Source organism: Neovison vison, chromosome 6, assembly GCF_020171115.1.
Source record: "Neovison vison isolate M4711 chromosome 6, ASM_NN_V1, whole genome shotgun sequence".
Lineage (NCBI taxonomy): Eukaryota > Metazoa > Chordata > Mammalia > Carnivora > Mustelidae > Neogale > Neogale vison.
This window is the reverse complement of record NC_058096.1, coordinates 118,594,972-118,608,775: the sequence shown is the minus strand read 5'-3', so window position 1 is coordinate 118,608,775 and position 13,804 is coordinate 118,594,972. Positions and strand designations below refer to the sequence as shown.

General features: G+C 46.0%; 1 protein-coding gene across 2 annotated transcripts in view; it reads right to left on the bottom strand.

Moving 5' to 3' along the window:
• MUC4 (mucin 4, cell surface associated) overlaps positions 1-13,804 on the bottom strand; it is a 55,816-nt gene that overhangs the window by 41,297 nt on the left and 715 nt on the right. The gene's annotated exons all lie outside the window — the stretch shown is intronic.

The window sequence follows — 13,804 nt, the reverse complement described above, 5'->3', positions numbered from 1 at the left end:
ATGAAGTTTCAGTTTCACAGATGAAGAGTTCTGGAAATGTGTGGTGATGACAGTAGCAAAACATTGTGAATGTATTTAACGTCATAGGATTGTTACTTAAAAATGGTTAGGATGGTAAATATCATGTATGTGTATTTTACCATAATTTTTTTTAAGATTTTATTTATTTATTTGACAGAGAGAGATCACAAGTAGGCAGAGAGGCAGGCAGAGAGAGAGAGAGAGGAGGAAGCAGGCTCCCTGCTGAGCAGAGAGCCCGATGCGGGACTCGATCCCAGGACCCTGAGATCATGACCTGAGCCGAAGGCAGCGGCTTAACCCACTAAGCCACCCAGGCGCCCCGTATTTTACCATAATTTAAAAATAAGACGAATTGGGAAAAAATAGAAATCTGATAGAAAATATTTTAAATTGAATCAATAGTTAAAAAATAAACCTACCCACAAAAGGTAGGTTAAGATGATATTATAGGCAATTAGATAATTCCAATTTTATATAAACTCTTCCAGAGCTTAGTAGAAGAGGGAATGCCCTACAACTAATTTTGTAAAGTATTATAACTTTAATACCAAAACCAAAGTATAAGACAGGAAAACTAGCCTGGGTGGCTCAGCCACACCACATTAATAGAGCTTTCAGCTCAGGTCATGATCCCATCATGGGACTCCTTGCTCAGTGGGGAGCCTGATTCTCCCTCATTTGGCTTCTCCCTCTGCCTGCCACTCCTACTGCTTGTTGTCTCTCTCTCTCTCTCTGGCCAATAAATAAATAAAATCTTTTTTAAAAAGAAGAAAGGAAAACTATAGATGAATAAATCTCAACAATAATATAGATGGAAATGTCCAAAATGAAATATTAGCAAACCAAGTTCAACATTGGATTTATTAAAAAAAAAATTCATCATGATCAAGCTGGGTTTAAGCCAGAAATGCAAAAATATGGAATTTTATTAATGTAAGTCACAATATCAACAGGATGGAAGGGAAAACATAATCATCCCAACAGTTGAAGGAAAAGCATATGACCAAAGTCAATACTCATTCCTGTTAAAACTCCAAGCAAACAAAAAAAAAAAAGGTGAACTATTAATCTGACAAATGAAGTCAATAAAAAATCATTAGCAAACATTATACTTGAAAATAAAATATTGAAGATAAAATATTGGAAACATTTTCTTTAAAATTTAGAATGAACCCATGTCAATTACTTATTTGACCTTAGGCTGAATGTCTAGCTAATGCAATAAAACAAAAAAATAAAAATAAACAAGGATATGAAGTAATAGAGAAGTTCTTTTTGGTATGGAAAGGAAGAAACACCCTGTGATCATTTGTAGATGTGATAATTGTTTACATATAATGCCCCCCAAATTTCAAATTATTAGCAAAGTTCTACATATATGATTAAAAAATGTAAAAATAACTGTATTTCCATACATTAGCAAAAGGAAATATTTTTAAATGATAGTGTTTATGATAGTGATAAATATAAAATACCTAAGATTAAATCTAACAAAAGAGGTGCTTAATCTCTGTGGACAAAGTTATATCACTTCATTGCAATATATTAAAGAAGATCTATTCATTATTTTAAAATTGCAAAAGAGAGATAATTGAAAGATCCATACCCCATAATGTCACTACCCAGACAAACACATTATTTTATTTTTACTTAAAGTCAATTAATTAACATAGAGTGTATTATTAGTTTCAGGGTAGAATTTAGTAATTCATTAGTTGCATACAACACCCAGTGCTCATTACATCACGTGCCCTCCTTAACGCCCATCACCCAGTTACTCCATCCCCCCACCCCCACCCCTCCAGCAACCCTCAGTCTGTTTCCTATAGTTAAGAGTCTGTTATAGTTTGTCCCCCTCTCTGATTTCATCTTATTTTATTTTTCCCCTCCCTTCCCCTATGATCCTCTGTTATATAATAGAATATCACTCCGCCATCAAAAAAATGAAATCTTGCCATTTGCAACGACGTGAATGGAACTAGAGGGTATTATGCTAAGTGAAATAAGTCAATCAGAGAAAGACAATTACCATTATTTCACTCATATGTGGAATTTAAGAAATAGAAAACCACATTAATTTGTGTCCTTCCAGCATTTTTTGTTTATATTTAATATATATAATATATTATATAATATATATATATAGTTTAACTTAGCCAACATATATAACTTTGCATCCATTTTTTAAAACTTCATCTGCTATTATGAGCATCTCTGTGTATTTATTCTTTCTAAACATAGTCTGAGGAGACAAATCTTTTATGCCTTGGGTGGTATAGTTCCTTCTCTCCTCCCTTTTGGAGGCAAGGAAGTGCTGGCCAGGGGCCAGCGTGGCAGGGTGGGGGAGACCGGGAGGGAGGGACTGGGTCAACTAAGCCCAACAGCAAGATCTTGGGTATTGTATGCAAAGTTCCCTTGCTAAGCTCTGGGGGCCCCTTTTCCCAACAAAATCATTCCCTCCACTGAAATCTTTCATTGCCACCATTCCCATTTCCGTTTCCCTGCAACAGTGCAGCACAGGGGCAAGTGTCTCTCCTGGAACACTGAATTCCGTGTGCTTAGTTAGCTCTAACCACCCCTCTGGAGACAATGAGAGCCAAGAACCATGTATACTCTACTGATTCTTTGCTTTGCTTGTAAGGTTTTCCCTAATAAACCTTATTTAATGCTTATTCCGTGTGTTGCTAGTAGGTCTGTATAAGTGTGTGCGTGTGCGTGTGTGTGTGTGTGCATGTGTGTCCATGCCCCTATGGAACATTGGATGTTGCCTTTATACATTAAATAATATTCCATCATAGGGACAGCCCCTATTTAACTTACTGGTGAACGCTTAGGCTGTTTCCAATGTGTTGCTATCATAAATAAATCTTTGATGACTATCTTTGGGTATAATATTATGTTTTGTTTTCATTATTTCAGCTCATTTCCTTAACAGAAATTTCAGTAAGTAGACTTACTGGTTAATGCTGTCATTAACAACTTTCATGTCATTAATTCATACCACCAAATTTCTTGACAGAGAAGTCATACTGATTTACAGCCCCATTAGCTATTTCTCAATACTCTTTCCCTTTGTGATTTTTTAAAAAGATTTTGTTTATTTATTTGAGAGAGAGAGAGAGCATAGGGGGAGGGAAATGGAGGGGCAATGCGGGGCTCGATCCCAGGACCCTGAGATCGTGACCTGAGTCGAAGACAGATAGTAACCAACTGAGCCACTCAGGTGTTCCTACTCTCCCCCTTTGGAAAACATTTGTACTTGGCAGTACCAGTTCTAAATCTTGTCCAACAGGGCTGTGTCCTGCTTTTGAACCTTTGTTTAAAAGATATGCCTGTCCTGGGTGAGTTGACTAGAATCTCCTGCTCCAATGAATAAGAAAACAAGTGAGCCCCCTCGGGTTGATAACTCTTGTTTTCTCCTGTAGGGGAAAAGGCACAGCCTTAAAAAGTCTTTAAATCTGTTGGGCTTGTCTTTAGGAGGAAGAGATTGGCATTAGTTATATCAAAACTACACTACCATATCTGTCTTTCACCACCATTTAAACAAGTCTTAAGCAACTCCTTCCATGGATTAGTCACCAATGTAGGAAAACAGTTTGCTAACCTCAAGTAAGTTATTACTCCGCAAGAAATCCTGGTAGGGGAGAGAGCCATAAAGGAGCTCTTCTTGGTAAGAAAGTGGTTCTCAGAAGATAGGGTGCCTCCAAATCCCTGGGGTAACTTGTAGAAGTGGATTCTGGGGCCCGCCACCAGAATCTGATTCCCTATATGGAGTGGGATCCAGGAATCTGCCCTTTACACATGTGCAGGGTGATTTTGATACCCATGATCTATGGACCACATTTTAAGGAACACTGTCCTTAAAACAAAATAATAGTATCTGCTCTTAAGAATTTTTGGTAAGGGGCACCTGCGTGGCTCAGTGGGTTAAGTGTCCACCTTCAGCTCAGGTCATGATCCCAGGGTCCTGGGATCAAACCCCACATTGGGCTCCCTGCTCAGTTAGTCAGTTAGAACCTGCTCCCCCATCCCCCGCCATTTCCCTCTGCTTGTGTTCTTTCTCGAAAATAAATAAATAAAATTGTAAAAAGAAGAAGAAGGAGGAGGAGGAGGGAGAAGCTTTTTTTGTAAGCTAAAACCACCTTATGAAGTTATAAGGCAATGAAATCTGGGGGCTTGATCAAGCATGATTCTCAAGAATATTCCCAGCTTTATTCTTGGTGCTCAAGTTTTGCTGGAATGAATAGACCTCATCTTTTAACAGCATGCAAGCCCAACTCTTCAGCTCCTATCAGATTTTTAGACAACTGAAACCTGTCGTTCTCAACCTGACCAAATGCATAATGTATTTGCAGAGCTGAGAGCTAGGGATTTTTTTTTTTTTAAAGAATTTTGTGATGATATCGATTTTAAGTGAAATCTATTTTTTTTAAAGATTTTATTTATTTATTTGACAGAGAGAGATCACAAGTAGGCAGAGAGGCAGGCAGAGAGAGAAGGAGGAGGAAGCAGGCTCCCTGCTGAGCAGAGAGCCCGATGCGGGACTCGATCCCAGGACCCCGAGATCATGACCTGAGCCAAAGGCAGCGGCTTAACCCACTGAGCCACCCAGGCACCGGAGAGAGCTAGGGATTTGAGTGTGAAGAGTTGATACTTGAGAGAAACATTTTTCCTCTCTTCTCCTTTCCCTCCTTTCTCTATGAGCACTGAAAAGAGCATCTAACTTGATCTCCTATGTCCCAGAATCCTCTCCACCAGGAAACGTCTCTGCCTTCACCTCATCCCTCATCCTGGCCCCCAAAATGGGCTAACTCTCTACCAAAAGACTACACACAGAGAGACACACACAGACAGACCCGGTGCCCAGTCTGCTCCCCTCTTCCCTCCTTGGGTGGCTCAGCCCATCACCTCTCTCTTTCTCAGAGTCTCCTTCTCTTCTGCTTACAAATGCATTTCAGTCTGTCTGTCTGTCTGTCTCTCTCTAAGATTTTATTTATTTATTTGACAGACAGAGATCACAAGTAGGCAGAAAGGCAGGCAGAGAGAGAGAGGAGGAAGCCGGCTCCCCGATGCGGGGCTCGATCTCAGGACCCTGAGATCATGACCTGAGCCGAAGGCAGAGTCTCAACCCACTGAGCTACCCAGGAGCCCCCGTTTCAGTCTCTCTTGACCTAAACCAAGTCTTTTCTCCATCCTTATCCCTTCTTATCTTTTGTTTCAGCCACGAGCATCCTGAAAGTCAGGTCTATACTCTCCACCTCTTTTATACCGTCTATCTACTCCTTATACTCTGCCCCCCACCCCAGTCACCTCACCAAAAACACATTCCTGAAAAGTTATAAAAACCCTCCTTCCTAATCACCAAAACCAATTTTCTTCAGTTCCCATTAGTCTCTGAAATCCAGCACCAACATCCATTCATCCTGTCAACAAAAGATTTACTGAGCACCCACATCAAGATTCTCCTCAGCCCAGTGTCTCCTCACAATCTGCACAGCACTGCCTCCTCAAATGGAAGGACTCCGCTCATCCAGTGCTCTCCTCATTCCTTCTGCTCTCTGGGCCATTTCTCTTCTCTTCTCAGCTTCCAGAGGAAGTCAGTCTTCTGGGTGTCATCTCCAGCTTTTGCCTTTCTTCCTACAGCTTCTGTCTGGCTAGACTGCATCTACTTTCACACCTTACAAATCCATAATTCTACCCTGGCTTCACACCCATTTATCCAGACTCACCTTTCCAGTGATTACCTGGCTGGCCTGTCAAATGCAGCATGTCCAAGCCAAACTTCCTCAGACTGTTTCTTTTGTCTTCCTATGTTAACTGTAACATCAGATCCCCCCAGGTACTCAGGACAGAAGCCCCCTGAGTCCTCTTCGATTCCTTTGTTTTACTTGTCCCCGACATCACAGCTTGACACCAACTATTATTCCTCCGAGTTATTGTTCCCATCATGGTCTCTCGTTCCCTTTGCTGTACGAGCCTCATTACTCAATACTGAACAGCGGCCGCTAACTGCTCCTCCTGGTTGCCCTACTCCCTGCCTCCACCCACTGCTGGCTTCATCTTTAGCTATTGGAACTGCAAAGGAGAGTGTCTCATCATCTCCTTAGCAGGGATCTTTGAGAAAATGCCTGGATTGCCCTCTGTGGAAGGCAGCTGTTTGGATCCTAAGGGCATGGGTCTAGTTGTCTTATCAGGGCCATGGAGACGGGTGACTGGAATTGCTCCTGTCATCCTCTTACAACTGTGATAAGGAAATCAGGATCCTGAAACATGTGTCCTTAGAGGGAGGCCATTTGGTTCTGGCTGAGCCTGTGGTTGAGAAGAGTGTTCAGTAGTCTTGTCCGTAGGTCTATCTGTACTGCAGAGTAGTTTCTGTAAGGAATGCCCATTGCCAAGATGTTTCTGTTGCACACATTGTCTCCTTTTTCAGTTTTTGAATGTCAGCTGACTTGTGGTTAATTGGTCAATGCAACTGGGAATAGCGATTTCTTTTGTACTTCTCTCACTAGATACATTTTGACTCTATAAACAGTAAAAATGTTGATACTGCGTATTTGTATAGGGCTTTATAGCTTCTTTTAATTAATAATGCCCCCTTTTCACAGAAGAGGAAACTGAGATTTGGAGAGGCTGAGTAACTTGCCCAACCCCGCATGCCTTGTAAGTGACAGGGTGGGGGCTCACAGTAAGAATCAAGGCTTGAAAACTGTGAGGTATTGCTTGGCTATGGGACTGTCACGGAGGACATGGCTTCTCCACAGTTTGGGCTCTTCCAGTCCTTCCTCAGGAGAGCTGAAGTGAAGGGTGGAGAAAAGGAGACTGACCTTCCCTGAATTCTTAGTCGGCCACAAGCAGAGTGTTCTGAGCCCGGTTCAGCACATTTTCAGGGACAAATGATGTGATACCAGGCTATTTCTGCCAATTTTCCTGGTGTCTCCTTTTCTGTGATGATACCAGTGAGTTACAATGGTAGTTGACTCTTTGGGGTGACAAAAAAGAAAACTTCTTAAAAGAAGTTTTCTCAGAGGAGTTTCCATCAAGGGCTAGTGAGGGCACCAGGGCTGGCCAGGAGGTGGGGCATTCCTCCTTCAGAGTCCCAGAACCCTCCATGGGTTTCTTGGCTACCATGGCAGTGAGAGAGCACTCAGCAAGGCAGTTACTACACTGTATCTGTTAGGCGGTATCTAACACTTGTATGGGTCCTCTCAGGGCAACAGGATACAGAAGTTGATGGTGTTGATAAGCATTGTTTCTTTTTTGCAGCCCACTGGTGATTCCACAGGTATGAGGAGGTGATGGGTGTATTGTTGACTCAGTTGAAGGAGTGGTGGCCGCAGTGGTGATGCTGGGGGAAGATAACATTCCCACAGCTGGTGAATCACTCCTTGAGGAGAAACAAAGCCTCCGTCTTACATGTGTGCATTGTGGGCAGAGGTTTATTCTTAGTGCCTGGTCTGTTTGTCTTGAGTTATTCGTGGAATTGGAGGTGAGGAACCCATGAGCCAAATCACCACAAAGTTTTACTTTTCTGATGCTATTTCCTGATTGGTGGGGCTCTTTGCCAGGCTGTGCCTGGGGCAGCAGAGAGTTAAGGAAGCACCCACCTGTGAAGATAGCCATGCAGAAAAAATGGACTCATGGATGGGAAGCAGGTGCCCTCGAAGTTATATAGAAGTTGGCAGCGGATGGCAGGACAACCTGTCTTGCCTCCCTATTTGGGAGCTAAGGGCAATCTGTGTGTGTGTCAGCCTCAGAATCGGCACAGCTCTCACCCTAATAGTTGGTAACTGGGCTCTGGGTGCTACCTCAGCCCCTCTCACAGAAGAAGAGCTAGGTTATAGAAACTGTTGCTCACACACAGCTGAGTCGGTGCTTCTCAGGATTGAAGACTGCCATTCCCTCAGAAATTCTTGACCAAGGAATGAGATTTCTGAGCTGTTCCTGGGCTGTGGGTGATTTCAGGATGCCGCCCCTCAGTGGTCAGAGTTTGGGAGCAGGCGAGTTCCCAGAAATGCCCCTTAGGGACCTTCTCTTGGTGTGAGATGATAGCTACAATGGCTATTGGAGCCACAGCTGTAGGGTCTGACAGGTAACAATGGAGGTGGTAGCTATGGTTTGTGTTTCTACTTTCATCTTAGAGGAAACAGGAACTGTGACCATTGGGTATTTTTCCTCCATTGTTCTTAGAATTCAAGATGAGGAAAGTTGCTAACTTGGAATGTCCTTGGGATTACTGATCTTGAGATATCTTCAGCTCCTAGAATGGCGGCTGGCATACAAGGATCTCTTCATGGATGTCTGTTGAATAAACAAATACATGTGGCCCCATCCCTTGGTCTTTGGTTCCTTCAGCTGAGGTTTGGAGAGAGTGTGAGGTTGCACCTGTTTCTCCTGTCACTGTTGCAGCGGCCTGGGGGCCAGGAGGAGGCCAACTCAATGGCTGCTGCCTGGGAAGTATGATGACCACTACAGCAAAAGGTAGCCAAACTCCTGAAGGCAGCCATAGGCTAGGAGGGTGTGCCTGCCTCAGATGGGAGCCAGGGAGAGATGAGTTCCAAAACCAAAGGGTGGAGGCTAGAGATCAAACTTCTGAGGAGAGGAAGGGGTGAGGAAAAGAAGGTTGGAGCTTATGAACAGGTGGTGGAAGCTGGATTTTGACATTTCTTGACTAGGTTCTGGAGCTTCTGGGGTTTTCACCAGGGTAACGTTGGTGCTGCTCCCCAATGCTGAAGAGGTTCAGTCAAATGACCTGTGATAGTCTGCAAGATGAAGAAACACCTAGTGGATAGGCATATCCACTAGTCACAAACTGCTGTGACTTCAGTGGGTATAGTTGGAAAAGAAAGACAAAGTTCTTGCCTTGGAGCCAACTGTGAAGGGCAGTCTAAATTTTTTTTCACAGTGCTTCTTACCTAAGTGTTTGAGATCAGCTTAAAGGAGGTGGCTCCGTTTACTAATGAGGAAAAGGAAGGAGATGTTTGAAGAAGCTAATTATGAAAGAGGCTTTTTCAATACCTCAGTTCCGTCAGCACACAGTTGGCTGGTCTCTGACTAGGGAAGAAAGATATGAAGCAAGAAAGCAAGACTGTAGTCACTACTGTGATTTAGTGGTTGCTTGGTTGTTTTAGCTGTGATTCCTCACAGTCATGTTGCTTCTGACCCCCCCCTAACTAGGTCCTTTCTGAGCCTGACAGGAACAATGAACAGCAGAATCTGACATGGCCACCGAGTGGCTAAAAGCATGGGTTCTAGAGTCAAAGTGACCAACATTCACTGTGTGAGTTGGACAAGTTACTTGACCTCTCTGAGTTTCGAGGTCCTTAGCAGCTAGAGTGGGATGGTGGTAGAGAACAGTAACACCAGTGCGTGTGCTGCGCATGAAGTGCTTAGCTCAGTACTTCAGTTCAATAAATGGCACTTAGTTCTGCCCATTATCTTGGTCATTACAAACGTCTGGGATCCCAGTGAAGGCAGCTGCCCTTGTAACCTGTTGTTGTTTTCACTTTTCCGTTCCCTTCTCTGATCTCCTCAGCTACCGTCGGGCCAGCCATAGTGTCTTCTTCCAGGACTCCTACAGCCAGAAGCTAACCAGTCTCCCATTTCACCCTTGGCCACTTCCAATCCATTTTCCTCCACTGTATCAAGGAATCACTCCAAAATTCAAATCTGACTATGTCACTCCTTTACCTGAAACCTCTCACTCTCTGCCCCTTCTAGTTCCTTAAAACCATAAGCCATTCCACAGTTTACCAGGCCCTGTGTGATCTAGACCGGGCCTACCTCTTTCAAGTCCTTCCCAGTCAAGTTCTTTCCTGCCTCTGCCCGTCTTCCCCTGCCTGGCTTGTGCTCATTCCCACCACTGCATCCCCTGACTTAATACTCTGCCTTCTTGTCTCAGCTCAGAGGGCAGCCCTTGGTCAGAGAGGGCTTCCTGGACTTAACTAATCTAAATGAAGTCTCCCTACTTTGCTTTCATCAGAACATTCGTTCAACTAATACCACAGTTGTGGTTGGGAATTTTTCTGTAACTATTTTCTTTCTTTCTGCATACTAGATCTTCGCTCCAGGAGGTTGGGCCCTGTCTGTTCCATCTCTCACAGTGTACACACAGTTCTGCCCTAGAACAATGTCAGGCACTCCTTAAATAGTTGTCTAATTAGCCCATGTATGAACAGATGAACAAATGAACGAACGAATGAATATCTCAGCAGGGGTTGTGAGTGCTTCTGTTTGTCCTCGTGGTGGGCTGGGCTGGGCTGGAGATTCCTCTGTAAAATGTTTCATTATGTAGTGCAAACCCACGAAACGAGGAGGAGTCAGGAAATTTGGACTGTAGTCCCACCTGCCCTACTTACTGGCTGTGTGACCTTTAAAAACTTTGGAGGCAGGAACCACACGCGACTTATTCGTCTTTGTATCTAGAGGGCTTGGCATGAGTAGAGGTTCAACAAAGTGAATGAAGAAGTCCAAGCTCAAAGCCCATCACCAACAGGCCTTTTGGGACTCAAGTTGCTATTGTAATTGGGGGCATTTACGAGGAGAGTAATTGTCTATGCAGACCTTAAAAACTCACACCGAGGGCGCCTGGGTGGCTCAGTGGTTAAGCCGCTGCCTTCGGCTCAGGTCATGATCTCAGAGTCCTGGGATCGAGTCCCGCATCGGGCTCTCTGCTCAGCAGGGAGCCTGCTTCCCTCTCTCTCTCTGCCTGCCTCTCCATCTACTTGTGATTTCTCTCTGTCAAATAAAAAAAAAAAAAAAAAAAAAACCGCACACCGAGCTGCCTGCAGCGGAAGCCAGCGCCCTCCAGTGGAGCAGCGCCGTGATGGTGGAGGCCTCGGGCACAAGCACACACACCCAGTTCCTGGGGCCTCTTCAGGGTCTCAAGGAAGATGCTGAGCATTTGGACCTCTACAAAGTGCCAGAAGCTCCCTGGGGCACAAGGTGACTTCGTTTCGGCTCCACATCTCAGTGCTGTGCTGGGGAACAGGTATACAGTGATAACTAAGGGTCTGCTTGCCATGAATTCAGCTCGGTGGAAGCAGAGACGAGTGTTCTAGGAGGACATATGGAAGAAAGAGGACAGACGCCTATAAAGTCTTCCATCTTGCCCTTCAAAGAAGTGGCCCCAAGAGCAGCAGGAGGCACCTATCTGAAGCATTTCAGGATGCCAGCATTTCGGAGTGCCACAAAACCAGGGGATAGACAGCAAAAGCACTTGTTGGAACACATAAAAATGCAACTGCTTCTTGGCCTCTCCTGGTCACGAAGACATAAATCACTCTCTGGTCAGACACTGCCAGGACAGCCTCAGCCTCCAGAGTCAAGCCCAGAAATCAGGGGTGGGGAGGAGATCACTGGGCAACGCCCCGAGAAGCCATGGGCTCAGCTCTAGCGGGGTGCGGGGGAGCTGCCCAACAGCAGAGCCAGCCTTCAGGGGCAGCTCAGGCCAGAAGCCACATTCTAAATAAGCCAAGCCAGCCCTTGCAAGCCCACAGGAAGGACAAGGGTGGCCTTTTGGAGGTTCGAGAATGTCTGCATGAATGAACACACCTTTGCCCGTAGAGATGTCCGTTCCATTCCTGGCTTCACCCTCCTCACCCCCAATCTCCCCAGCTCTAAAAGGGAGCAGTCCCTTCTCTCAAACAAGATTTTATGGTTCTTCTACTTTACACCAGAGATGATGTCATTTTATGCTCACCACAACCCTATGAAATAGTTGCTTGGCATTTAACTCATTCTGCTAATAAAGACACCAAACTAAAGGGACTCTTCTCATGTCCCTGGGGATGGCTAGGAGGCAACACTCACTCAAGGTTTTCTGACTTGAAGTTTCTGCTCTTTGCTGTACATTTGGCTGAGCCACCAGGTAAATTTGACCTGTTTTCTTATTAGGACCTCTTGTTCGGGGCCTCTCTCCTTGGTGTCTCCAAGCGTAATGACAGTCTCCTGGGGTGGAGTGTGAGGGTGGGGGCAGATGCCCTGTGGCCTTGGTGGCAAGATGGGTAGGCCTCCCCCAGACAGACTGGAGGTTCTCTGAGAGAGGGACAGCAGGAAACCCAGCCCCATGGGGCCCTCTGTGATGCGGTCTCCTCTGGCCTGCACTTGTGGCAGTCTGTAACCTCCCAGTGGTGGCCCTGGGCAAGGCAGCAGTCCCTCAGTTACAGGGACACTGATAGGATTGGAGACTGGGTTTGATTTTGACCCAGTTTCCTTGCCATGTGGTGTGGAATCAGGGGTCCCAGGCTTCTTTCTGAGTCATTCTTGCCTGAAGCCACTGGATACCTCTGACTTCCATTGGCTCTCGGTCCAGCCCACCTCTGTGCACCTTCCTTTGTCCCGTTGACTTTTGACAGCCAGAGCCTTTCCCTAAGAAAGCCCTTACCACTGCAGCATCTTCATGGGAACCCCAGGGCTTTCCCTCCAGCGGCGCAGGGGCTCTGCCTGGATGAGGGTGCCTGCAGCAAGCATGGAAACAGACCCCAGATTCTGCCAGATGGGTCACCCTCAGTGATCCAAGGGAGTGGGACCGACCAGTTTCTGCTCGCCCAGAAGCTCCCTGGGGCACATGATGGGGGTTAACTACCTGTCCTGTGAGACTCTCTTTCCCTCCATGTTCTCCAAATGCTCAGTCAGATGCTGGGGGCAGCACTTCCCACCCCCCCCACCTCCTTTCCAAGCCAGTCTCCATCTTGTCCCCTCAACAGTGCACGGGCCCCAGCACTCCAGGACATCACTGTACTTCTTCCAGGCCCTCACCTTCATGGTCCTTTGTTCCTTCTCTTGTTCATATCCCATGGCTCCCCATGGCTTTTCCTGGCCACCCGCACCCCAGTTCTTGCCCTCTGGGCTCTTCTCCTACCAACTCCCTGACTCCTCCTGAGCAAGAGAACCCTAAGGCAGGGCGAAGGACAGAGTTGGTAATGAACCCTTTTCTGTTGACTTTATGTCACAGAATAACAAAACTTAAGAACATGGGAATCCAGAGGTCATGCCATCCACCACCCCACTTTTTATATAGGGGAACCAAGGCCTGGAGAGAGAGAGAAGACAACAGGACCTGGACATAGTGACCAGATCTGTTAGTGCCAAAGCCAAGACTGGGCCCCGGGTCCCCTAAATTCAAGTCACCTGCTCCCCATTTGCACCGTCATAACTCCCACAGACACTCCTTCTTCCACAGCCCTCTCTTTTGCTCCTAAGTGGCTGGCCACCAGAGGCTCTGGAGGCTCCCTCTGGCCTCCGTTTCCTTACCATGTGATGGGTAGGTTGGGTGGAGGGGAAGGGGGTGTGTGCAGTGGGAGGGTTGGACCACTGGGGAGATGGTAGTTGTTTCATTTGCTCTTAGCCAAACCTTTACACATTTCAAGGAAGGCAGAACATTCCACTTCCTAGTTCTGGGTCTCTTACTACCTTAAGAGAGTAAATTCCTTCTGACCTCCTCTCAAGAAATGATCCCTTGCCTGAAAGCTGCCCCAGGCCTGTCAAAGAGGGGAAAGAGCTGTGAATTATTTCTTTGGTTTGGGATTCTGACCCCTCATCCTTTCCTGGCCCCCAGATCCCCTCAGAAGACACAGACACATGGAAACACAGAATGAAACCGGGTCCTGGAGCCAGAGAGGGGCAGCTTGGAAGGCGGAGGACTGCGGGATGTCAAGCGGACTTCCCCAACAGACCTTGCTTCCGCCCCCCACACCGGTTCCATTCAGAGAAGGGAAGTGGGGGTGTGTGGAGAAGGCCAAGATCAACACCAGGCCTATGATCCTGGCCCTGAGGGCATTAGCCC